The 25,799-nt window shown below is 51.8% G+C and overlaps 2 long non-coding RNA genes across 2 annotated transcripts; one reads left to right on the top strand and one right to left on the bottom strand.

Annotated features, from left to right (window-relative positions):
- Positions 446 to 13,564, bottom strand: LOC110405545. The gene is made up of 3 exons (XR_002442936.1): positions 13,471 to 13,564; positions 3,145 to 3,289; positions 446 to 1,136 (listed from the first exon to the last, which is right to left on the bottom strand). It is a non-coding gene; the product is annotated as an uncharacterized LOC110405545 (long non-coding RNA).
- LOC110405546 lies at positions 13,575 to 23,975 on the top strand. The gene is made up of 3 exons (XR_002442937.1): positions 13,575 to 13,772; positions 22,389 to 22,714; positions 22,929 to 23,975. It is a non-coding gene; the product is annotated as an uncharacterized LOC110405546 (long non-coding RNA).

The following is a 25,799-nucleotide window of genomic DNA, read 5'->3' as shown; positions in this document are numbered from 1 at the left end:
AGCAGCTTGGTGGCCCCACCAGCCTGTGACCAGGAGGCTGCTGTGCCCCCAGCATCTCCATTAAGGGCTGCACTGATCAGTTTTTATCTGTTTGGCTCCTCTGGCAGCTCACGGTTCGCAGTTGCAGCTCTCTTTAATAACCAGTAATAGGTTTTTCTCCTCTAAAAGCTCTTGGTTTGCTATCACACCAGCAGTATCAGGTGTTCTCTGCTGTAGGTACACCGAGATAAAGATTTCAGGGTCCTCTGAGCCATGGTGCAGACCTTCCCACAGTGGTAATGGTGGTATTTCCATTCAGTAATGTATTTATATCTTCCCAGTGAGGTCAATAACAGAGTATCCCTTGAGCTGGGAAAAACGATGAGTGATGTCTGGTAATTACAGAGACCATAAGGCAACAGTGAATCTAATTTTGACATTAAAACTCACGACGAGCACCTCCATTTCCTATTTTATTTGCCGGTTTGGGTGGCGAGGTCCACGGCAGCGCAAGGCAGGGATGTCTGTACGCAGGGCACGTTTGGGGGCTGTTGGAATCTAAAGCAATTAACCGCTTTTGCCTCTATCGGTTTCCTGGCATAGAGCCTGACCTTGAATACGATTCATCTTCCTCATTTGTGTTAGATGTTTGCAAGTCATCTTGCTTTGAGCAATGTAGGTTGCAGTGGGGATTGAAACGTCTGATATTAGCATCCTTTGCTCTTCCTTACCTCCGAGCCAGCCGGAGCGCTTGCACAAAGCATGGTTTATAGCCGCACACCGCAAACAAGCAGCGAGAGCGCGCTCTGAAGATGAATGGCATGAAACAACTCTCCAATGAGGTACATTTTGCATTTCAAACACCGCCACTCCAAATGCCCAGCTGTCTTTGCCAGAGGAATGGATGGAATTATTTTTTTTTATTTATTCTCTTTTCAAACAAATAACATTGCCCAGACTCTGTGTGTTTAGAAGCCCAATGTTTTTCCATGGTGGTCAGGCCTCGCTGCCCAGGCTGCCCAAACCTGAGCCCGCTCTGGCTGAGAACGCAGGCTCCCCGCTTCCTGCTCCACACTGGGAGAGCTGGGTTAACGTCTGCTGAAGCGTTTGAGATACAGGCACCAGTCTTTGCTTCCAAAGTTAGAATAGGCTTTTCCCTAAAATCAGAGGAGATGAAATGCTGTTTTTGGAACAATGCAGACTCAGGGAAGTTGGAACCATCCCTCCAGAGAGGTTTCTCCAAACTCTTCGTCACTTCCTACAGTCATGCACCGACCTGGGCTGCCCAGGGAGGTGGTGGAGTCACCTTCCCCAGCAGCACTCAAGAATTGCACAGACGTGGCACTGAGGGACGTGGTGAGTGGGCATGGGTGGGGATGGGTTGGTGGCTGGACTCTGTGATCTCAGAAGTCTTTCCAACATTTATGATCCCACGATTCAATGGCAGAGCCCTCACAGCCCCCCAGCAGAGCACCCAGTGCAAGCTGTCCTTCCTGCTAGGCCCTGAGAAGTCTCCTCTGCAATTGCAGCACTAATTCCCATCTCGACCCTCTGCGGACATAGCAGTGAATATTCCATCATGCGGATCGTTAGGGAAAACACTGACTCCTATTAGACCAAGGGCAGATTCCTGCAGAAAGTCGCTCGATCCATCCTTCCGCTTGACAGCAAATCATTGATCCCTCCTCTGGTTTCCAGCTGTGTGCTGCCCCTTCGTGTTCCCATCCTGCTCCCCACGGCCTGGCTGGAGCACCAGGATCGTATACTGAAGCTGGCAACGCTGCAAACAGCTAAAGAACAATTGTCCTGACATTTTTTATGGCAAATGTAGTTCTTTTTAATGGGCATTTCTTTCATAATTGCATCTATTCCCCCCAGGATTTACTGCGAATCAAGAATCCCCTGCAAACACAGAGAAGCAAACTGTGATTAATTGCGCTCAGGTTGTTCAAGGTGTGATAGGGGTAAAGCAACAGCAGATAAACATGGAAAAAAAAAAAGAAAAAAGAGGACAAGATACCCAGGCTGTTTTGCAAGGAGAAGACCCCAAGAGCTGCAGCCCCCCATGCAGGGCAGATCATGGATGTGGGTTCCCACCCCCCAGCTCTGAGCACATCTGCTTTGAGCAGAGCAGTCAGGTTCCGTGCAGCAGCTGCCTGCATTGCACCCAGCACTGACAGCGCTTTGCTGGAGCCAGGCTGGGGTTGGGAGGAGAGTAGAGGGTGCTGCCAGGGGGCGGCTGCAGCAGAGCGGGGCCGGCCGCATCTCTTCCCTCCTGTTCCCAGCACTGCTGGGAGCAGCGGGCACAGCAGGCACCGCCTCACCCATACTTCCGCTTACAAATCAATAACCCATTTTTCTACTCAACAGAGCCATTTGTCACCGACACGATGACAAATGCCCCGCTCCTCCCGCAGCACTGCACCAGCCACCAGCGCACGGTCAGGGCTGGATGGGACCCTGCTTATGGTGGCCTCAGTCCTCCTGGGTCGCAGCTCAGCCTGTGGGTCCACACGGGGCTCCCCTTGGATTTTCAGCACAATTCATATTAAAGGTGCTCTGGTTTTGGCTGGTGAGCTCAGCCTCTTTCTGGCAGCTGCTTCACCTTTGTGCCTTCATCCACTGAGGCACTCCACCTGCAGGGTATGGGGAGCAAACTGAGCACAGGGCTGGAGCTCCAGAACTCTGAATTTCAGCCACTCAATCCAAGCAAGAGCATTATGCTACGACGGGGAATTTCTCTCGCTAATAAATAAATACGTGAAGGAGAAACTGCTGCCAGCAGAACTGCTCATAATGTTATAAATGAAAATGGATTTGGGGACGCTGGGTTTTCTGCACAAGACAGACTTTTAGACCATTAAGCTGGAGACATCCATTATTTTCCTTTCAACACACTGTGCAAAACAGGACCAGCGCATCTCAGTGCCCCAGAAGGCTGCACAGTGGTGTTTGCAGGTTATGAGGACACAGCACTAACCCCAACACAGCTCTGGGAGATGCATGGGGGCAGCTGGATGGGGACGAATCAGCAGCAGGCTCAGGGCAGGGAGATGCTGTCCACATTGCACCAGGGTGTGATACCTGCCATCATCAATAACAAGCGGTGCTGGTAATAGCAGCTGGATGCTGATTGCATTTTGTGTATGGAAAAGTGGCACTCACCGCTGCCAGCCTGGGGCCACCACCTTTGGTACCAGCTGCCACCGCCTGGGGACACACACAGCGCTGCTGAGCTGAAACGCCCCGTGCTGGGCTGATGCATTGGTATTCATGGGGGAAGAGCTGGCACTGCTGCTGGCAACTGTACCTAGCAAAAAGAGGGGGATCAGTGTGAGGGAGCGAGGAGTGCCATCCGTCATCCAGAGCCCAGGAGGGACATGGGGACAGGGTTCAGCGGGTGGGAGCAGGAGAGTGCTGAGCATCACTGCCAGCCACTCATATTTCCACTAATTAATATTTTGGGAACAAGACCACATCGTATAATAAAACACTCAATCTTAAAATGTTCCACCCTTCAGGGGGGTGGATCTAGATGATCTCTGAGGTCCCCTCCAACCTATGCCATTTTATGATGCCAGATCTGCGGGGCAGGGAGCTGAGCAGGGAAGGACTCAGCAGAGCCCCCAGCCCGTGCCTGTCCCTCCATGCATGCATAAAAACATGCTTCTGAGCATGACATCCCCATGCCCAACATGGAGGTATTGTAGTATCTTGTGTTCCTTCCTACCCCAGCTTGGATGCAGAGGTGGCACCCAGCCTGCAGCACGCAGCAAGCGCTGTGCTCAATGCTGCAACCATGTACTCAGCATCCCCCAGAGCACGGCAGGATGGAGCCAGACGAACCCACATACACACCCATTGCAATGAGGGGATTAAATGCAATGGGAAAAAGCAAAGGCTGTACCAGAGGATGCATTTCAGCATATTGCCTGCTGCTCCAAATCCCAGGGAGGTCTGTGCAAACACTGGCATGGTATTTTCCAGGCTGATCTCAACCTGATCACTGCTGTGAGCACCACCTTGTAGGATCCCTTCATTTGCATCCCAACGAGGCATCTATTTCATCTCCAACCATTGTGGGTTTTCTGGCATATTTATGAGTTCTCTGTCTCATTAATCCGGTGTGTATTCATAGGACTTCCCTTTCCTGCTGCAATAGCAGAGGGCAAAGCCTTTCTTTATATCTCCTGTGCCAAGGAACCTTCCTCAGGAGTCAACTGGATGAAGGGTTTTCACCTTTAAAAATTCTTGATAGAGTTTTCCCAGCAATATGTCATATTTTAGAAAAAAGTCAACTTCTCCATGGCACGCCTAAGGTTCATCTCTTTTATTACCTTGACAAGATAACATTCAGTGCCTCTCAATGCCTCCTTTCTTCCCCAGCCCACGTCACACTCACGCCGCCGAGCAGCGATCTGTCATGGTAACAGCCTTATGGGAGAGCCCTCGTACAAGAAATCAGAACGCAGCACAAAAGGTCGCAATGTGGCATCCCCACGGCACGCTGAGCCGCGCACCGGGGAGAGCAGAGCACAGCAGGGAACACAGCTTGGTGCCACCAGGGGTGTGCTGGCAGATGGGCAGGAGGGTGCCTCGCATCGCTCCAGCTCCCAGGCTGAGCAAGGTTTGGGCACAACCTTCACTCCCCATTGCTTCATGGAGGGCAGCGTCCTGCCCACGTGTAAGCCCACGTGTAAGCCCCCCTGCCCCTTCCCAGGGCCCACCAATAGCAGCGACCACAAGAACCGAGCCGGCTCCCACGCAGCTCCTTTCTATTAGAGCCCTCCTTGGTAATTGCTTTTCATTAACTTTTTCAGGGGTCTTTTTAGCACTGTATCTAAATCAATATTGTAATTAAAACAAAAATATTTCAGGAAAGCCGCAGAGCAGTAAAAACAGGGAAGCAATTACAGGAAACCTTCGAGCATCAGCACCGAAAAGGAAATAAAGGAATAAAAGCTTTCAAGCCCCCATCTGGACCATTTACAGCAACATCTCTGTGCAGCAAATGGCCTTTCAAAGCGTTCCCCCCGGCCGGCCCGCAGCCTGCGCTCCGCGCTGTTTTGTTGTGAGCCGGGCTGAAGCGCAGTGGAATTGTTCCTCCTGGGCCTCTGCCCTCAGTTTCTCTTCCAGCTGGAAGGGGCCTGGCAGCAGCGCGGTGTGCGGGGATGGGTACACGGTGTCTGCACCGCTCCATCACTGCCCATGTGGGGCTCAGCTGCTCCCAGTTACAGCCCCAGGGACAGGGCAGCCCCACCTCTCCCCACGCCGTGCCCATGCAAGGGGCAAGGAATTCAGTGCGGCTCTGCCCAGTTATCCATCAGGCGAAGGGAGAGCAAGCACACAGGAAACAGATGGGGCTGGTGATGGCTCGAGAAGTCAATCTGTTTGTCTACTAATTATTTAATGTACGAGACAATTTCAATACTTAACCCTCTTGATCCCAGGAGTTGCCTCTCTGCTCAGTATGGGCAGCAGGCAGTACACTCCTCATTAGCATTTAGCACAGGAGCACCGGATTAGCTGGCATTGAGGTTTTGAATAAAAAATGTACAGGAGTCAGACAGCTTATTCATCATCCATGAGGAAGATGTCAGGTTTGGGTATCCTGGCCATTATCATAATTGCCAGCAATATTCATCCACAAATGCACATCCGACAGTTTTAGCCTCTGCCCTTCTGCCCTGCATCCCCGCCCCACTGCTCGCCTACCAACATCTCCGTGCCACGGGCTCAGACCCCATCCCACTCTGCAAGGTGCACCCAGCTCTGCTCTATGAAAGTGCTGAGGGGTCCCAGCTCTCTGGCTCATTCTGGGGCTCCTGTAACACCCAGCACCCTCAGCCTCTCCCCCTAGTAGCAAAACTCTTCTAGAAAGGGAACTTCTGGGGCACAAATCCACCACTCCCTGCCTCTCCTGCAACAACTTGCACTAAAGCAAGTGAAGCAGTAGGAAGGAAATGCTGGTCCTTTTCTGTCCGTGCTTCTCTCTTCCCACCTCCTGCTGTCACACTCCCTGATCTTGCTACTCAGGAGGGCTGCAGCTGGACATGGGGACAGCCAGCCCAGCCAGGGCCCTTCCCCTTGCCCCCTTCCCTCTGTCCCAGCAGAGCACATCATGAAGATGAACACTGATTTGCAGCGAGCAGGTGCCCTGCCAGCACCTGACTCAAGCACTCACATCTCATCCATCCCCTGCTGCTCACACTGAGCTGAGGAGCACAGGGCTCCAGCAGACTGCGAGCAAACACCAGTACAATGCCTGGCCCCACTGCTGGGTAGGCAAGAAGATGCAGAACCCAGCTTTGGGGATGCGCACAGCTTGAGGCAGGCAGCAAGGGTGAGAACAGGGAGGGTGAAGCACTCAGCTGATGCACACCCAGAAGCTACAGCCCCACAGGCTCACACTCAAGCTCCAGTGCTGGCTCCTTGTTACAAGGATCAGGCCCTGATATAGCACACCTGGGCTGGGGGGGCAACCACACATCTCCATGTAAGCCAATGCCAGAGACAGCGCACTAATTGCAGAATCGTTGAGGTTGGAAGAGACCACTAGCATCATCAAGCCCAAATGTCAACCCACCCCCACCATGGCCACCAACCACAGCCCTCAGTGTTAAACCTACACAGCTCTGGAACACCTGCAGGGATGGTGACTCCATCACCTCCCTGGGCAGCCTGTGCCAACGCATCACCATTCTTTCAAAGAAGAAATGTTTCCTAATATCCAACCTGAACCTCCCCGACACATCTTGAGGCCACCACCTCTCATCCTATCTCTGTTATCCGGGAGCAGAAGCCGACCCTGCCTCACCACAACCTCCTCTCAGGGCGCTGTAGGGAGCGATAGGTCTCCCCTGAGCTCCTCTTCTCCACGCTGAACAACCCCTCTCCCAGAGAAGCGAAGCAGGAGGAGAGGTCAGAAACATCTCCATGGACAACTCCAGCACCTCCATCCCCAGGTCCCAGCTCTGGGCTTTCAGTGCTTGGTCATGGGACATTTCTCAGCATCCCCAAGTGGTGCCAGGACACAACGGTGTCCTGGAAGCCAGAGATGGGAGCCAGCAGTTTTGGTACATCTCCTGAAGGCTGGAGCTCCATATCCTTGCAGCCCACACTCTTCAGAGCACAGAGCTGCTGTATTTCACAGGGATCTTCAGATAAAAAAAAAAAGTTGAGAAAAAAAGTGAAATCCAAAGAGTTAATGTGCCCAGCACTGCACTGCAAAAAGAAAAAGGCAGTCCCTCAACAGGCCTGTTCCAAATAATAATTCAAGTTCTTTAGAAAGCAGGTCAGCAGCGCTGAGTAATAAGTTCATTATAATCTAATAAAGTTCATTAGTCCTTGAAAAGTCTAAAATGCAAAAGCAATATTACCGACGGAATCGCCCTCTGGCGGGATCATTTCTGGGTGGGAAAAAAAGGATTTGAGATAAAAGGAAATAAAAATAGGCAGCAATAATTGGAAACAGGAGAAGGCATTGCTGGGAGAACTGCAGACACCTCCAGGACACCCGGAGCCGGCAATGGAAGCGCCAGGCTGCACGTGGAGGGGAGCAGCCCTTAACTGTGGGACAGCAGTGCAAGGGTGAGGAGAGCAAGCTGGAACATTCTGAGAAGGAAAACCTCTGCACAGGGGATAAGAGAATCCCTTAGCTCAGTGCCAGCAAGCGCTGGGTTGAGACAAGAGCAGGCAGCAACACGTTGTGCCATGCGGGGTCTGCAGGGCAGCAAGGGCACAGCAGGGCCAGCAGCTGCCCCAGCACTGCACAGGTTCTGGTCTTCAGCTTCAAGAAGTGGCACCAGGCACCAAGAAGAACAGCAGCAATTTCTGCAGCACATATTAGCTCGTTTTTTTTCCTTTCTGCCCCTTCAAAGGACAGTTATTGCTGTCCTTACTGCAATCCAGACGGCCAAACAGGGCTGTAAAAACTCTTTGCCTGAAAGGAGCAGGGACAAGGAGAAGCATTAAAGGAAATACTCCACTTGAGGCTTCACGCTTCAGGTCTCTACATTGGTTTCCCTTCCTTCCCTGCACCTCCAGTAAGAGGCCACACGTCACACAAGCTTCTCACCAATGTGGCCGGGGACTCATCCCCACCGGCTGCACAGGGGATGCTCTGTGGAACAAACCAAAGTTGGTGATGACACCCAGAGCTGTCGGTGCATTGCTCAAACACACACAGTGCCCCATGCAGCCACAGCGAGAAGCGTGCTGTCATCAGTCTGCAGTGAGCAATGCTTCGGGGGCACGTTTTTGTCAGGGCTGCTCTGTGCCCTGTGGAGTCTGGAATGCTCAGTGCTGGGGATGGTTCCTCACCCAAGGGTAATTTGTCTCCACCAGCCACAGAGGAGAAAAATAAAGATCTGAAGGAAGAACACAACGATCTGGTCAAACTACAGGAGAACATATTGGGAAAAAGCTCGAGATAATGACCTTAAAGATTGATTATCCTAACCAGTGTTGTGATGGGCTGCAAATTAAAGCCAGAGGGATGGGAGTGTGGCTGCAATTATCAGAATATTGTGAAGCTGGGAGAAAATATGAAGTATCAGAGCAATACTTAATTAGAAATAGCATCTCAGATTCTGGTTCTAGTGACATTCTGTGAATTCTGGATCATTCCACTGTAACAGTTTGTATTTCCTCAGGGGCAGCCCAATGGCCCCAAGCCAAGGGCCAGGCCCGGACGCTGTCCTCGTCTCACAGCCATGGGAAACCCAAGCAGCCCTCAGCAAAAGAGGCTTCTCTAATCTGGGCACTCTGACTTTACACTGCTCCTCCAAACTGCAGAGCTGTGGCCAAGCCTATGCTGGGATCACTGCTGGCCCTGTTGTTGCAGGTATGGGCGCAGGAGCAGAGGGCAGCTGCCACATGCCACCATAATTCTGGCAGAAATTCCACAGTGCAAGAACAGGTGTTTACCACCTGGTTCAGTAATTCAGGACGTAAGCAAAACTCTCACTCCACCAAAGTGCTCTGTCTGCCTTCACGTCCTGCAGAGATGCCATGCAGCCGAGTGCCACCCGAGGGCTTGGCACCAGGTCAGCAGTGGCTGTGGGTCTGGGACACAGCTGGCTCCTCAGCTATGTGAGCGCTGGCTCACAGAGCAGCAAGGAGTCACTACCTGAGCACTCTGCTCTGGAGTTTTTCCCCAGCAGAGAACACTGCACAGAAACGCAGACTTCCCCTATTGCTCGACACCACAAAAGCAGACACTGGATTTCTGCCCCTGCCCGTCCTGACACAGCGCACAAACCCCACAGCTCCTCTTTGAGGGATGCTGGTTGCACACAAGTCAGCACGGATCTGGGCTCAGCCTGTCATTGGAAATCAGAAGCTCAATTACTCCACTAATGAACAGATTTTGCACCGATACCCCTCGCATCACTGGCAAATGGAGCTGGGTGGGTACAGGGCACCAGGGCAGAGCCCACTGCCCCCAGAGCTGATGCAGATATGGGGGTGGAGCAGGGCAGCACCGCATGGTGCGAGCACAGCAAACCTGCTCACATCAGGCTTGGCACCGCTCGGTGCAATGAGAAAACCCTGAATCATTCTCCCCAAAGAAGTCTGTTAGGAGGTCAGAATCACGCTTTGGACCTGCTTCCACACGGTGTTTTATGTTTTGCAAGCACTGCATAGGATTAGCTGGTTAATTAATACTTAGCATTATCCTCACAGATGGAGAGAGCTTCGAAGAACTTAAGGTAAAATATTTCAGCAATACAGATTTGTGCCAACCTAAATTTACACTCCTAAGCATAATGAGATTAGTAACAGGAAGAAAAACAAAATGAGAGTAATAAAAAAGAGATGGTTTTATGCACACACCGGTACTCTGCCTTTAAAGGTGCCACTTCCACGCTCAGCACCAAGAGGATTGAGCTCAGCATTCCGTGCCCATGGCAGCAGCTCTGCAAGGGACAGGAGCAAGGCGTGCACAGCCCGTGGGCAAAGTTGGACAGGTGTCCCTCAGAAGTGATCCAGGATAGGCCAGCAAATGTCTGATGTTGAAGTACTATTTCCACATCCAGCTTCTCAACTGTTTGCCATAAACTTTTTAAGCTTTCTTGACGGAGATCGGATTTTGGAGGTTGCTTCAAATAGAAAAATAATCAGATTGGCACTCAAAGATGTAAAAAATGCAACATAAATTCAGAGACAAATCCAGCTCAAGTTGGTTTTGCCTTGGGGTGGCATAGAGGACCTCCAGTGCTCCTTCCAGCCTGAGCATTCCCAAGTTCCTTGGTGGATTATTTTAAAACATTTTGAGGTTTTTGGTAAAAATGCCTTCTCCAAAATGGCCTTTTTGTCTAGAGTTGGATCTTCAGAGCAAAACAGCATTTCAACTGAAAAATGGCACTCAGCTCAGAAGAGCTCTAACTCCACATGCTCCAGCTCAGCTGGATCTGAGAGGGGATCCAATCAGTGCTTATCAACACCCAAAGGGCAGGGGTCAAGTAGATGGCACCAGGATCTTTCCAGTGGTGCCAAGCAACAGGACAGGGTTAGGGTCTGGCCAAGCCCTGGAACTCCTTTCCAGGTATACATGGGCTGCTCTGGTATTCAGGGCACTTTCAGCCCTTGTTGCTCTATCTCCCAGCCCCAGTCTCCTACAGCTGCAGAGGAGTACAGAGCTCCAGCACTGAGCATCCACCCACAGCAGCACTGCTTCCCAGCTGCACGAGTCATCACTGCTTCCACACTGCTCCTGGCTCCCAGCATCACAACAGGAGTTGTCATCATCTGATGTTGTCTTCCCCAAAGCAACACCCACCCACTGGTGGGCAAGGCGATGTCATAATGACAGCAGCACAGCCCACCTGCTGCCCCAGCCTTCTCATGAGGGGTTATGCTCATGGGCATGGAGCTGGGGTGGCTTGTGGGGTCAGATCTGTAGTTTAGGATGGATGGAGGAAGGGATAAATTCTGTTTGTTGAGACATGGCTCCAAGGACAGCATGCAAGGATCTCACCTGGAGTATGGGTAGCTGAGTTTGCATTTCTACTGCATAATGTTATTATGGGAGACTTTGAGTGCTGGCAATCTGGCAAGAGCAAAAAGATCTCTGGGGAGAAAAACTGTACTAGGGAGTAAGAAATAACTGAGGCAGCACAAGGCTGGAGCCCCACTCTGCAGCCTGGGAGAGAAGTGACCTTGGAGCAGCCCAGCCCCTCTCCTCATCATGACAGTGCTCCTTGTCCTCATCTTCTGCTCTTGGTGATGGGAGCATGCAGGTCCTGGCTTTAACCCAGACCCCAGGGAAAAGCAGCTCCTGCCTCAGCCAGGGAGACAGCTCCACGCCAGGTGGGCATCACCTTCCCAGGGGTGTTCCAGCAAAAAGCCACTCCTGCTTTCATCCTGGAGGAGGGAAGATGCTGCTTTGAGCCACTGCTCCCCGCAGCCTCCCCAGCTGTGCAGGGTTATCATCTCCCTTACACCTTAATATAGACCAGAGAATTTGCCTCGCTCACTTTGTGTGGAGACAGCAATAATTAGAACAAAGTGGAGCCTGAACTTAGCAGTGATGGGAACTTCATCGGGGAGAGTGCATTGGCAGGAAAATCAATCTGCCATGAAAAGGGAGAAGAAAATCAAGCCATGAGGCTGGAGCGCCTTCGATCAGCCTACCAGCACATCCCTCCAAATGAGGGGCCCCAGGTAGCTCAGACTGAGCCCCAGTCTGCTTTGGAAAATAAAATCTGCCCTAAATAAGACATTTCTGGGAGTGGCATCAGCACGGTGAACAGCTGCGACCCGTGTGGGGGGAGCTCAGAGCCATCCCCAGCCGATGGGCCCATCCTGCTCCAGGTGTCCCCACATCCCCGCGCTCGCTCACAGCCCCAGCACAGACAGGCACATGTGGAAAGTGCCCCCAGGGTGCAGAAACAGAGAGCACCGAGCTCTATATTTAGCCTCCTGCTTATGGAAATACAGCGTTTGGTTTCATAATGGACTGCACAGAGTATTGAATGTGTTTGGGGAAGGCAGGAGCTGCCCCAGCTCTCCAGCCCTCCCCACCAGCACGCAGTGCTCCTGGACCACGCTCCTTCCTCCCAGCCCTCGACATCCTCAGGAAATTACACAGCGTTATTAAACAACCTTGTCCTGACCCGGCCTCTCAGCTCCAAGGCTGCAGTGGGCACACACAGATGTCATTTTAACAAATATCCACACTCTGGCTCAGTAGTGCCTCCATCACAGTTCAGAGATCCCCCCCACCCCACCCCAAGTCCCAGCCCCACAGGCTGCAAACCGTGCTCCCCATCTGAAATTCAATTAAAGCCAGCATCCTTTTGCTGTCACCTGGCCAGGAAGTATTACAAAGCATTACACACTGCATGCAGGCAGAGGCACAGCAATCCCCATCGAGAGGGAGGGTCTCCCCGGGCACTCGCTCTAAGTAATACCAGTTTACAGGAGCTTTCAAGTCAGCATTTACCTTAAACCCAGAGCATTACTTAAGCCATGGCTGAGCGGCACCGCTTGGCCCCGAGGCCCACGAGGTCCCCAGGAGGCAGAGCTGATGGCACAGCAGCCTCCACGCTCAGCCCCAGGGGACGGGCAGCACCAGCTCCTGCTCCCAGCACACAGCCCTGCTCCGTGCTCCCATTTCCACAAAAACGATAAGTTTAATTTGAAAGGGCATAATTCTTAATTTATGTGTTGTCATGAGCAAAGACAGCAGAAGTAGGTCATTTCATTATCTGCTGCCAGAGCGTTTCGCCAAGGAGCCAACACATAAAGCTAAACAAAATCATCACCCAAGGTTCTGGATTTGTTTGGAAAAAATATTACAGTTATTTTTCTCCTTGCTTGATTTGCACATCTTGGATTGCAGAGCATATTTAGCTAGGCTTTATAGCAAGCATTTATTGTGACTGCCATATTCGATAATGCTGCCTATAGTCAAAGAGCAATCTTTCACGGATACAGTGTCTCAATTTATAATTCAGTATCACAGCTTTGAGAACTCGCACAATAAGTCAGCCAACAACAAAAAGCCCCAAATGCCTCTATGCAAATAGAGGTGTCAGGATGAGCGAGCACCTCCCCAGGAAGGGGCTACCTCCTGCCTCGCTCCATGCAGCTGCAGAAAGGCACAAGGACAGAGCCCAGGCCATAGGAGATGCACCCAGGTCCCGCTGTTAGGATCGGGAGAGGTGCTGCTGGGCCAGGAAGATTGGCACCTCCTGCAACAAATCCTCACAGGGGATCAACACATCGCAAGACAACAGCACATCTCCCCACCTCTGAGAGCACCTGGCAGAACCTGGCCAGCTGAAGTCCCCAGCAGTGCTCATGTTTTCCTCACTGCAGGACAAAGTGGGATATGTAGCAAGAAGTCATCCCACAAGCTTTGGCACACAGCTCTGCCTGGGACAGCAACAAGGACTTGGCCAAGGCCATCCATCACCTCCCAGTCCCCTGCCCAAATGCAGAAGCGCCACTGAAACCCAACCACCCACCACAGCCGGTGCTTACCTGCCCGCAGTGCTGCTTTCTGCTCTCCTTGTTCACAAATTGCTGCCCAGGCACAGCAGGAGGCCTTATCTCCTGCTCCTTCCTCTGCATGCTGTCAGCAGGCCCTGACGCTATTATGATGCCAGGGGCTGTCAGCACTGTTACAGAGCTCAGCACTATGGTGTAGTGCCCAGGACGGGGCAACATTGGTGGGAACACCCTGCAGGGCAGCTTAGACCCTACTGACCAGCTCACAGGAATCAACTCAGATTGAAAAGGGAAGAAAGGAAGAGCTAGATCTTGTATAGAGCTGGGGGTCCCAGGTAAGGCTGCTCAGGGCAATTAAAGCCCATAGCTCAGCCATGATGCAGCACCTGTTTTCTGGTGTAGAGCACTCTTTATGTTGTAGGTATCCTGTCTCTGTGGGTACTGCTGGGTAGGAGGGGAGCTGAGGGCTCCTGTCCTTGGGGGATGGAGGGGCTTTGGCAGCAGCTATAGGTCCTACTGTTACAGCAGCTTCAGATGTGCCTGGGGTGGCTGCCATAGGCTGGGCCTGGCTGGCAGGGCTGCATCCCACCCAAGGTGAGGTGTGGCTGTGACCAGGGCCACCAGAGCAGCCCTTTCTTGGGGCTGGTGGGGATGAAAGCAGGATGTGCTGGCACGGGAAGTGCTCCCAGCAGTGCCCAGGGATGAGGCTTCAGGCCCATGTCTGCCTCTGGGCCTGTTCTCCTATTGCCAAGTGACAATTTGTTGTGGCCTGTGCTGTAACTTCCCCTCTGTTGGTGCTTACCTTCCCATCCCTTGGCTCTGGTGGGAAGGCTCCTGCTGGAGCAGTGAGCCAAGGGCACGGGGTTGCTCCCCTCCGAGCACACACCTGAGCTCGGGCAGCCTCCTGCTAGGTCCTGAGCCACGCTGAGCACTGCACTTTTTCTGGCAGATGGACCCGGCTATGGAAGGTAGGACTGAACAGATTTCCTTTTGCTTGCTGACTTGTGCAATGGATTTGCTTGAGAGTGAGGGAGCAAAGGTGGGGAATGTCTTTATCTGCTAATGATTCTGTGAATTATACATGCTTAGTATTCATGCATCTGAAGAAGAGGCAAACACAGCCGTTTTCTGTGGGATGACCTTTACCAGCAGCCAATACATTTACATTTAATTTAGAATTACAATTATTAGGTCAACTTGGGAGCAAGTAGAACTTACATTTATTGAGAGGAGAAAAAAATTGGTCTTTCTGCTTTCATCCAGTTAAATTCTGCTTTTCTCTTGAAACACACTCAAACTCAACCTCTAGCAGTGTCTCAGATGCATTTTGGCTGGCTGAAGCCCTGCTGATGGGAGCTGCCAGCTCCATGCAGCAGCACTGGAACCAACAGCCGGCTTTGGCACCAGCAGGAACCCATCACAGGGCTTCCCACCCTGCATGCTGCGTGGAGCCACAGCAAGAACTGTATGACTGCCCTCAAAATGAGGGTGGCATCACCCAGGAATGGGTAGGTGAGAGTGAATGAGGAAAGGGAAAGATTTCTTTGTGTCCCTTCTGCAAAAGCCTCTTCTCTTTTCCCATCCAGCTCTCCTGCTCCTGGTCTGCTTACACTGAGAAGCTGGGGATTTTCTAACTCTGGCCCTGGGATGACCCCAAGGGATGAGGCAGGAGCTTGGATTGGGTTGGACGCCTTGCCTATCCCATAATGCTCAGTAGGGACTGGTGGCACCAGCCCAAGTCAGTGATGCCCATCAGGGGACACCTGTCTCAGGAGAAGCCCTCATCCTTCCCATCCCTATCACCTTCATGCAGAAGGGTACCACTTGTCCTGGGAAGCCTCTCGTTGGGGACTTTTTGATCCAAAGCAGATTTTCATAGAACGATTGAATCATTTGAGTTGGAAGGGACCTTTAAGGATCATCTAGTTCAACTCCCCTGCAATGGACAGGGACACCTACAGCTCGGTCAGGGTACTCAGAGCCCTGTCCAGCCTGACCCTGAGGGTCTCCAGGTGACCTTAAACGTCTCCAGGACTCGGGTCAGCATGGGTGAGGACATCGGGCTCTTCCCACTGCCCCAGTGTCCCCAGAGGCCCTTTCTGAGCACACAGCCAGCCCATTCCTTTCATGGCTGTGAGGAAGTTCACCTGGAGTTCATCAGGACAACTTCTGTGCTGGGTTTGGAGATGGCTGTAATAATTCATGAATGCTGCTTCTTGACCATGTTTTGGCAATGGCCACTGTGCTCTGAGCAGTGCCAGTAGTGGGGCAGTGCCACGGGGGGAGGCACCATCCCAGGGTCATGGCCACGCATCGCACCTGGTGGCTTCAGCTGGGGCAAGCCATCTGCCTGCAAAACATCAGGACCCTGGGGTGGGTTCATGTCAAGAGCCCATCAATATTGCAGCACCATGCGATCCCCAATGTGCAGGCGGGAAGAATTAATTGCATTTCAGCTGATGTTTAACGCACATAAAAGATGCAAAGCCTGCCTCGTGTATTCACTCCCAAGCTCTGCAGCGTGCCGGTGGGATCTGTTGCGCTGTAGTTCGGTAATCACAAAGCACCACGTGCGTCAACAAGCAGTTTCTCATTGAAAGCACCGCGGGTGGGAGCGCAGGAGCTTCGCCTCCCAAGGTGCTGCACGGCACGGCTCAGCCCAGTGCTCCGGGGCTTCCCCAAACTCTGCAGATGTTTGTGGAGCTCAACAAGCTGAGAGCAACGTCCTGCCCTGCAGCTGGCGGGGAGAGGCAGCCGGCCCCGAAACACAGCACAGCGTTACGGGAGTGTGGCACTGCTCTGCTCCTTGTGCCATCAGAAGTGCAGCATGGAAATTCAGTCTGCGGTGTGCCTGAAATGGTAAAGGGCTCTTCTCTTGGAAAAAAAAAAAAAAAGAATTATATATATATATCTATATGTTTATGTCCATATGGATGGATACTCAGCTATTCTATCCTATCCTGTATGCATGGATTTGGATGGATGAGATTGGTACCCCGCTGTCATGTTCTGTCCTACCCTACGTGCATGTGGGTGGATGGGATTGGTACCCAGCTGCTCTCTGGTTGCACAGAAGCCGCTGGCCGTGGGGACATCCTGCAGTATGGGCTGGGGCTGGCCAGGGATCACCCAGAGGGCCACATCCCCCTGTGGGGCTGCCTCCTTTCATTGTGGTGCAGTGGGAGCAGCCATAGATGTATGAGAAGTGATCAAAACCCTCTCAAGAGTAGTGGCAGGGGCGGCAGGCAGCATTGCTGTTTTACCAGCCTGCCCGGCAAAGATGTTCTTCTCTACTTTGGAATTTTATCTTAAAGCCCATCACTGTGCTGGAAAGGTTATTGAAGATATTTGGCAATAATAAATGCATTAAAAATCCATCTTTACTCTTGAGATTGTCTCAGCAGCTCTGAGCATCCCCAGTGCAATGCATGTCACTCCACAGACCCCACACTCCCAGAGGAAAAAGCCTGTTTTCACATTGAGAAAGCAACCCGGCTCCATTAACCCTCATGCACCACAGTGCTCCCAATGTCTTCCATCCTTGTGGGTGCTCAGTGCAAAGTGCTGGTATGGTCCAAAGGTGTCCCCAAGGACTGTGTGCTATCCAGCCCCACAGGACTCCTATCCAATTGAGTGACCCTGGCTGGGCTCACCTGGGAGCTCTCTGGGAGAAGTGATGTCCTTCACATGGAGCCTACATGCAGCAGAACAGGGAGCAGCAGTGGTGATGTGATGTACTGGGATGGGTCTCAGTGTCATACAATAGTGCTGTGTTTTGGGGTCTAGGGGAGAGCAGAAGGCCATTTCCACGCCTTGGGACCCATGGGGTAACACTGCTACCAGTGTGGGCACAGGCTCAGCCCTCTTCCAGTAGGGATGCCAAAAACTTGGGCTTTGCTTTGGTCTCAGGTCAACCCTTCATAGTCACTTGCCCTACGGTGCCGGCAGCCAAGTGGGGTGAAGGCAGGGGCTGCCCCAGCCCCTGGTGGCTATCAGAGGTTGGGTGCTGGCCTGGGTGGGTGGTGATGTGAATACATTTATTTTCCTGAGCTCGTGGATTTTTTCAACCCTTTCCCAGAAGAGACCTCATTTCTGGTTCAAAAATATAATTTACAGCCAAGAAACAATTCACCTTGCCTTCGAGCTTGACTTTTCCCTCCTGCTCAGTCCAGCGAGCATCCTGGCTGACTTCATGGCATCTCCATGACTAATGCTCTGCCGAGGACACAGCACGTAGCACTGCGAGGGCAGCGGCTGCGTGAGCTCTTCCGCCTTTGCCCGATGGATTTTCGCTTCATACCTAGAGACCGTGGACTTGTTGGGAAACTACATGAATGTGTTTGTCCTGCATTTAGTCTGATGGCTGCGCAGCAGATTAGGCAAAGCCAGTCAGCTTTCAGCTACTGAGGGTGGAGGTGAGGATGTGACTCACTCCTTCATGATAAGCACGGGGCTGTCAGTAGAGGTTGAGAATCGTGGAATCACTGAAGTTGGAAAAGGCTATCCGTGTCCCCAAGGCCGGACACCACCTGCCCACCAGGTCCCATCACCACACTGTGCCCTTCAGTGCCATTGTCCTGAAACAGCCCAGGAATGGGGGCCCTGCTCCCAGGCAGCCGTGTGAGGCCATTTACTGGAAGGCATTTCCCAAAAATACCCATTGTAAGCACATGGAGGGGCTTATCGGAGCAGTGCTTGGGATGCCCACGGCTTTGGGACCCAAAGGGACTGAAGTGCACGCAGCAAGGCTGGGGGCACCAGGGCAGCTGCGGTGTTTGCTCCCCATTGGGTTCCTTATTGAGTTGTCTCTTGCAATGCTTGCGGCAGCAAAATCTGCTACGGGCATGTTAGGGATTCTCTGTGCAAAACCGTTAAGCTGAAGCCTCATTATTATCCCGCACAGTGATTATCTCTACTTGATGAAGTCTCGTATTTGCCCAATTTCAGATTGAAACCTTCCTCTTTTCAATTTGAGCTTAATTCATTTCTTGACTCCTGGTTACAGTGCAAGATATCACAAATGCTCCCGGCCTCTGCTGGCTCTGATTTATATCGTTAAGAATCATTTACTCGCAATTAAAACGAGCCTTCAGGGCTTTCACAAACAAGCTGGATTAGCTAACAGCAAAACATTTGCTTTTCATAAACAGTGACTGAGGGCTACGGAACAGGCTGGGATAGGAGGGACTGGAGGGGACACTCCAGCTTTCCCCATCTCTCATGTCCTCAGCGTGGGGATGCACTGGGGACAGGGGTGGAGCATTCCTGTGCATCCCTGCTCCCTCCTCTTCCTCCTGCATGGGGAGGAAGGAGCTGGGGGGCAATGGGGTGGTCCCTGCATGCCCCCACCCCACCATCCCATCACCCTGAGCCCTCAGAATGCTCCAGACATGTCCACAGGTGTAGCTCTGGGGATGTGGGACCCAACCACTGTGGAGATGTCACCCAGCGGCGTGTTCTTAATGAAGATAATTAACAGTGGGATCGTGTAATTGGCAAAGCCTCCTGCTCTTGGCTGCTCTGCTACAGCTGCTGCTGACAAAACTCCATACCCAGAGCATTGCCACAGTCCTCTGAACATGTGAACTTGGCCAAACACTGAGGATTTAGGATGCGATGCCCCAAATCCCAGCATCAATAGGCAGCAGGGCTGGCATTTCAATGAATGCAGCCGCTCCTAGAGCAACTGAGAGGGTCTGCAACAGGCTCCCAAAATAGCAGAGTGTAAACACATGCAGAAACAGCGCTGGGCTGTTTGCAAAGGCTCTGTCTGTGCTGGAAACTGCAGAGAAACTGCAACGGGATGCATTTCTGAGGGAAATGTTTTAGTGTTGGACAAAGCCAGCGGTGCAGCACTGCTCCCTGCACCCTCCCTGCTGCTGCTCCTGTGAGTGCTTTGAGCATTTTTAACAAAAGCGCGGTCCTGTGCTTCCCAAAGGCCTGTATTGAGGAGCTACTCCCTTCCATGCGTGGGAACGGCATTTCCCTGATGCACCAACACACCAAACCCTGCAGCTGCACAAAGGGGCACTTCCCACAACCACTGGGCAAAGCTCACTTGTGCCACCAGCACAGTGCCTCCACGTCTCATTACAAAAGCAATTAAGTTTGTTCTCTCCTTTGGCTACTGAAGCCAGGAGACGCTGTGGGGTTTTTACCTACTGTTGTGCACCTGGGAGGGCTTTGTTGTTTCTAAGTACATTGCTTCCTTAACATTTTTAAACACAAAAACAGATTTCTTTTGGCATAGAGGTTGTGATACTCAGCCATGAGTGCGGGTGCCCTGCAGAGAGGGCAGACCCAGCAGTGCCCCAGTGCCGGCGCTGCCCAGCAGCAGGAGCACTGGGATCAGGTCACCTCCAGGTGCTGCTCACCTGTACCTGCTGGACACCAAATTGCAGCTCAAGCCTCTTTAGGGCTTTGGTAGCAGGACAGAAGCCTCAAAACCTGTGTCACAGGCAGTAATGTCTCCCCTAATTAAGAAGACAGAGGGTGCTGAGAAGCTGCTGTGAGCACAGCGGTGCTGCTCTCCCTCCCGGCTGCAGAGCTGCAGGGAAGCACAGCAGGGAAGGATCACCTGGAGGAATCCCAGTGCCTGCCCTCCTGCCATGGGGATGAGCCATGTGAGCCTGCTGCTGCTGTGCCAGGGGGTGCAGGGCAGGGACACATGGAGCCCTGAGGTTCTCTTGCTCAGGGACCTGAGTGCTGTGGCTTCTCATGCAATTGATTTGTGGCTTCTTGCAGCGCCTGGGGCTTTGCTGGTGTGGTTTAGCAGTGTTTTCCCAAGGGCTGCAGCCTAAGCAATGAAATGCTAGATTTGCAATGATATTTTATGTTGTGAACAGTAATAAATCATAAAAGGTTTTTTTCCCCTGGGAAAATGCTTCTGCTGCTGGTACAGAGGGCTCCTGAGTGTGTGTCTGTGGCTGTGCCTCCCCTCCATCTGCCAGGAGGGATGAGGGTCTTGGGGCCAGACCCTGACTGCTAGTTTGCCCCCACAGCCTGGAGCAGGCAGCCACCACTTGCAGGTTTTATGCAAAATTTGGGTTGTTTTCTATAAATTTGGATGCGCTGGTGTGGCAGCCCATCCCCAGCTGTATTCCAGGAGTGGGAGGTGGTTTAGGCCATGATTAAGGGTCATTGCCACCTGCAAGAGAGGGGCTGAAGGTTTGGGGGCTGGGACTGCAATAAAGCCCTGTTTTCAGCCATGACAAAGCTTTTCTTCCCCCCGCTATGTCAAATCCTTTCTGGGAGGTTCACACTGAGTGAGATAGAGCTGAAGGCAGCCAAGGTGTGAGGCAAAGCCCTTGGGGTACTGGGGACGTGCAGAGGTCTCCTCCTTGCCCACAGACAACGTAGCTAACAGCACCTGTTGTCACAGGTGGCTCTGTGATGCCTTAAAAAGGTTCAAAGCATTACAAATCCCCCAAAGGAGAATGGCTGCAAGGGAAGAGAAGAGGATGTGGTCTCTGCTAGTGGTGGCTCCTGCACTGGTTATTGGGATGAGGGACCCAGGGGCCCCCACCTACCTGCAGTCCCCACGATTCCCACACCCTGGAGCCCTACAAAGAGGGTCTTCCTGACAGTGAACCCAATGCGATGCCTCAGTAAGCTGCACTCAGAGATAGTTGCTGCCTCTGCAGGAGCTCTGAGCAGGACACCCATACCCTCCAGACATCTGCTGTCTTCCTCCGCTGACATGCAGTATTTATTTGGTGACTGGATAATTTGAACCTATGGAGTTATTAATTATGACCTTAATCTGATCATTGCTTTGTTCCATTTTTAATTAGCTTAGTCAAACCAAAGTCATTTTGCTTGGTAATATACTTGCTTAAGTGCATGTCTGATTGCATATCCTTTTTATATCCATCTGAAGCGCGCAGGACTGGCTCGCTCCATCAGACTGCAGCCTGGGGCATGAACTCTGAGCAAACCTCAGGGAACAGAGAGCAGAGGTTTGCAGGCAGCATGCTCTGTTCCTGAGCAGCTCACTGTACCTGGATAACGGGAGAAAGTGGGAATTTGGGCCCTTGTGCCACCAGGAGTTGGCCTCTTTGTATTCAGCATGAGCCGAGCACAAGTAAAGCATGGCTTTATCTGAGCGCAAGGTTTGGGGGAGCACAAACCCAGATGTTTCAGCAGGAGCTACATTGCTGCTGCTGAGCACAGAGAGCTCAGCTTGTGCCTATTCCCTGTTCTCAGTTGGTGGAGCGTTGCAAGCAGATGGAGGATTTGAAGTTATCTTCTCTCAAGGACTTTAGTGATGCTCAGGGGTAGTTTTATCCTGGTATTTTGGAAGGAAAATGAAGCTGTGAGCAGAGGGCATGGGCTGGGCAGCCTTAACTGCCTCGGACCTGCCAGCGTGGATGTCCCCAGCTGCACAGGACAGCTGGGTTGGGGGCTTGTGGCTTTGACGCTGACATCTGATGGCTCATTTATGATCCTGGGGATGAGATTTCTTTAATCAGGGATCTTGCTGCATTCCCAGCTACCCTGGACTACACGAGGCAAACCCATGCCCTTGGTTCCCTTGGAAGAAGTGGGTGGTGGTGCTGCTGCTAAGCTCTTGGACTCAAGGCTTGGAAATGCTGGCACTGAAAGGCTGTTTTGCCCTATTTCTTCCACCCAAGTGCATCACCAGCCCTTATACATCCTTTATATACTGGCTTGGCAGCCAAGGATCACAGTGCGAGACCAGAGCCTGCACAGGTTTGCTGGAATTGTGCTATAATTGTGCCTTCTGCCTTTTTCTGACAGCAGAGGTGCTGGGATCGTTAGGCACGAGAGCACTAATGAAACAGAACCAGTCCCTGCCATGTTTTCCACTTTCCCCCACTTTATTGCCTAATTCACAGCAGGGCAGTTCCACGTCCATTCTCTCGGGATTGAATTTAAGCAGAACTGCATTTAATCACCTGTCTCATTAATCCCTAATATTCTGTGTGCAGACCTTGCTAACAGAGCTGTGCAGGAAGGCGGCGCTGAGCTGCGAAGGAATTAAACAACTTTCCCTTAATGAGAGCCAAACCAGCAGTTCCTCAGCTGCCAAGGGCTGAAATCCAGGCTGTGCTGGAGGATGTGGCCCAGCATCTCCCAGTGGCCCAAATGTCAGAAGGAAGGACCAGCATGGAGCTGGAGCAAGGCGATGCCCCCTGGGGATGGAGCCGGACCACACTCATGCCAACATTTGCATTGGGCAGTTCTCATCCTGTACATGGGTGTACCCAGGCCCTGGTGGCACAGCGTGGTCACTACCACTTCCATATTATCTGGGGTGAGTGTTCCCCTTGAATTGCACTTTTTTCCCTGGAAGATGCAGTTGGTGGGGCCAATCCCCACTTGCTGTGGGGCATCTCCATCTTCCCCATGCCTGCCAGCCCCAGGGATGCAGCGGGAGGGATGCAGCTGCAGAGGGAGCTGGGAGCATCGCCATGGTTACAGGCACTCTACTCCTCTTACTTCGTTGTTTTTCTTCTACCACTGCTCAGGTTGATGCACTGCAAAGCAGCTGAGTGAAAGGTGCTGGGGTTTCAGACCCTCCCCGAGAAGTCCATGTACCCCAGGATGGAGACTGATGAGAAAGGAGCTCTGGTTGGTAGTTCCCTTCTTCTGTCCTAAATCAGGCAAGCAGAGGTGCTCCACTTGGCTCCAAACCACCCCCTTATGTTTTTTCTCCCCATGTCCCTCTGGAGAAACATCCCACAGGCTCCCTCCTAAAATCTCCAAACCACGCCTTTGACACAATGTCTGTGGAGCTACAAAACCTATCATCCCTCCCTGATTTACCCAATTAAACCTGCATTTAAGGAATCTCCTACTCCACCTAACTGGTGCTCATTATTGTGGACAAAGAGGAGGCACCTCGGGTGGTGATAGTTGGGGTTGGACTGTGTGTGAACTGCTTTGCTTTGGGTGCCCTGCACTGTGGCATTGCTCCTTGCTCCTCAGTCCCATTGGGAACCCATTGCTCTGCTCCAGCAGGACGAACGCGGCTGGTTGGTGCTTCCCACAACATTAGAGCTATAAATGGTTGAGCTCTTTACAACTCCAGTTCCTGCCATGAGGCTCTAGAAGGGGTTTGGATGTGATGCATAGATATATGTCTTTCTAAGCAGCAAGAGGTGGGTTTGTGCTGCTCCAGCTTCTCCTGCAGAGAGGAGAAATGTCCCTGTGCTTGAGGACACACAAAGTCCCGAAGCCTGGCAGTGGCACCTGGGGATTTGCTGCTCCAGATACAGTGCGGCACCGTTCTGACATCAGCAGGAATATGCTAACACTGCCAATGCTTTCCTGGAAAGACCCAGAAGTAAGCGATGCTGGAGGCATATGCTGTCCTCCTTTGCTTCAGTGATGTATGTTTCTGGAGAGCTGGGAATGCATGTTCAGAGGTAAGAGGATGCCCCAGACATGCCCCACAAGACACCATTGAACCCAGCAGGATGCTTCCCAAGTCAGTGCTACTTCGTTCTCTTCTGCATTGGAGCAAAGCAGATCAGCAGATGAATGTGCTGGGTGGAATGCTCATTCTTTTTCTACAATACCCCAGGAGGTGGAAAACCCCACCAACATTTTCTCTGGTTAAGAAATATCCTGGTGATATTTATGAAATATTTTTCCTTAGGAAATTAGGGAACCAGTAGGACAGCAGGACAGTGCTGCCCCATCCTTTCCATGCCCCAGGGCACTGAGCACTGCCAGCTGCCCATGCGGACAGGCTGAGAGATGAGAGGAGATGCGATTTTTTTTCCCTGATGACTTCCCTCCCAGTGATCTTGGCCGCTATTTGTAACAGCAGCAGATCCATGTCCTCAGACAAAATCTGCTTTTCAAGCAATGATGTCCCTTTTTATAACAAATGCTGCCAGCTCCTAGAAGTGATAGCTCACCATCGGCGAGGGGACACAGGGACGCTCTCCGAGATGCCGTGCCGAATAGATCTTCCACTGTACGGCAACAAATCAAATTTAGGGAGAAAGTATTTGAAAACAAATTACCAGTGAGATATTTCAAGCTGACAGCAATTTGGAGCAACTTAGGTCTGTCTGGTAAGGACTGTATTCCTTTTATTTTCCTGTCAATAGCATCTACCTTACAGGACTGTTTTCTCAGTGATAATTCTCTTCTCTGAAACAGAAATGCCTCAGTACACTTAAGTTGATAACTCCCTCTTTGATTACATTTTGGTGGCAATACTTGTCATTGATGACAGCATATCTCCCTTTGGAGGAAGTTCTGATGCATGGCAGTGGGATTTCCAGCTCAGTGAGGAGAGATACCTCGGAACCCCTCTGGAGATTTTCAAGACCCATCTGGATACTTTCCCCTGCAACCTACAGTAGTGAACCTGCTTGGCGAGGAGTTGTCTAGGTAACCTCCAGAGATCCCTTCCAACCCCTGCAGTTCTGTGATTCCATGACTCAGGCATTGGGAATGGTGGGACACAAGCTTGGGTTTTGCCCACCTCATGGTCAGCATGATGATCTTCAAGGTCTTTCCCAATCTAAATGACTCTGTGATTCTATAGATCTGAGAACGGCACCAATCTGCTCTGCATCTGTTTCCCCGCAGCAGCATAAAGGCCTCTTGTATGTATTACTGTCTGCACAGGAGAGGGATGTGAGTTTCACCAGCAACCCACTGCCACCACGCCGAGCCCAGTGTGAACGAGCAGGGTGCTTTAATTATGGAGGCACGTCAGCAGCTCCAGCAGCAAGCAGAGAGGAAGGGTGGTGAGGAATGTGGCAGGGTGGAAGGGAATGCAGCACTGCTGACATGCCCCGAGCAGCACAGACATAAAAGGAGTGCACTAGTCTGTAATTTGCCTGCAATTTCTCCTCGGGAAGCAATGAAATTTTACGACTAGCCCTGTCCATGCCCATGTATTTCTTCCAGAAAGAGGCAGATAAAAATAGACTGGAGCTGCACTGAGCAAAAGAGAATGCTGACAACCCTTTGAAATCTTTTTGCATCCAACAGATGCCAGCCCACTTTAGCCAAGCACTTATCCAGGGGGTGTCAATGGGGCTGAGCAATGGTTGGGTTCCCCCGGTGCAAGGCCAGCTCATTGGCACAGGCCTCTCTGCCCAGAGAATTGGGCCAAGAAGAGCGGTGTGTTCAGCCTCATGTCCAGCATGTGGGAATAAGGTGCTCATCGGGAAGGGGGAAGCCTTGAGCCTAAGATGCTGGTTATCTTGGGGTCCTCTCACACTCTAAATTAAAATCACACAGTACTTGTATTGCACTGCTTCCCACCAGGATAAAGAAAGCAGTCTACAATGCTTATTTATTCAAGTGGTGCCTTAGAAACTAAAATCTTCTATTCTCCATGGGTATGAAATGCTCAGTGATATAACAGAGGC

Source organism: Numida meleagris, chromosome 12, assembly GCF_002078875.1.
Source record: "Numida meleagris isolate 19003 breed g44 Domestic line chromosome 12, NumMel1.0, whole genome shotgun sequence".
Lineage (NCBI taxonomy): Eukaryota > Metazoa > Chordata > Aves > Galliformes > Numididae > Numida > Numida meleagris.
The sequence above is the reverse complement of the archived record's forward strand: the minus strand, read 5'-3'. Positions and strand labels throughout refer to the sequence as shown.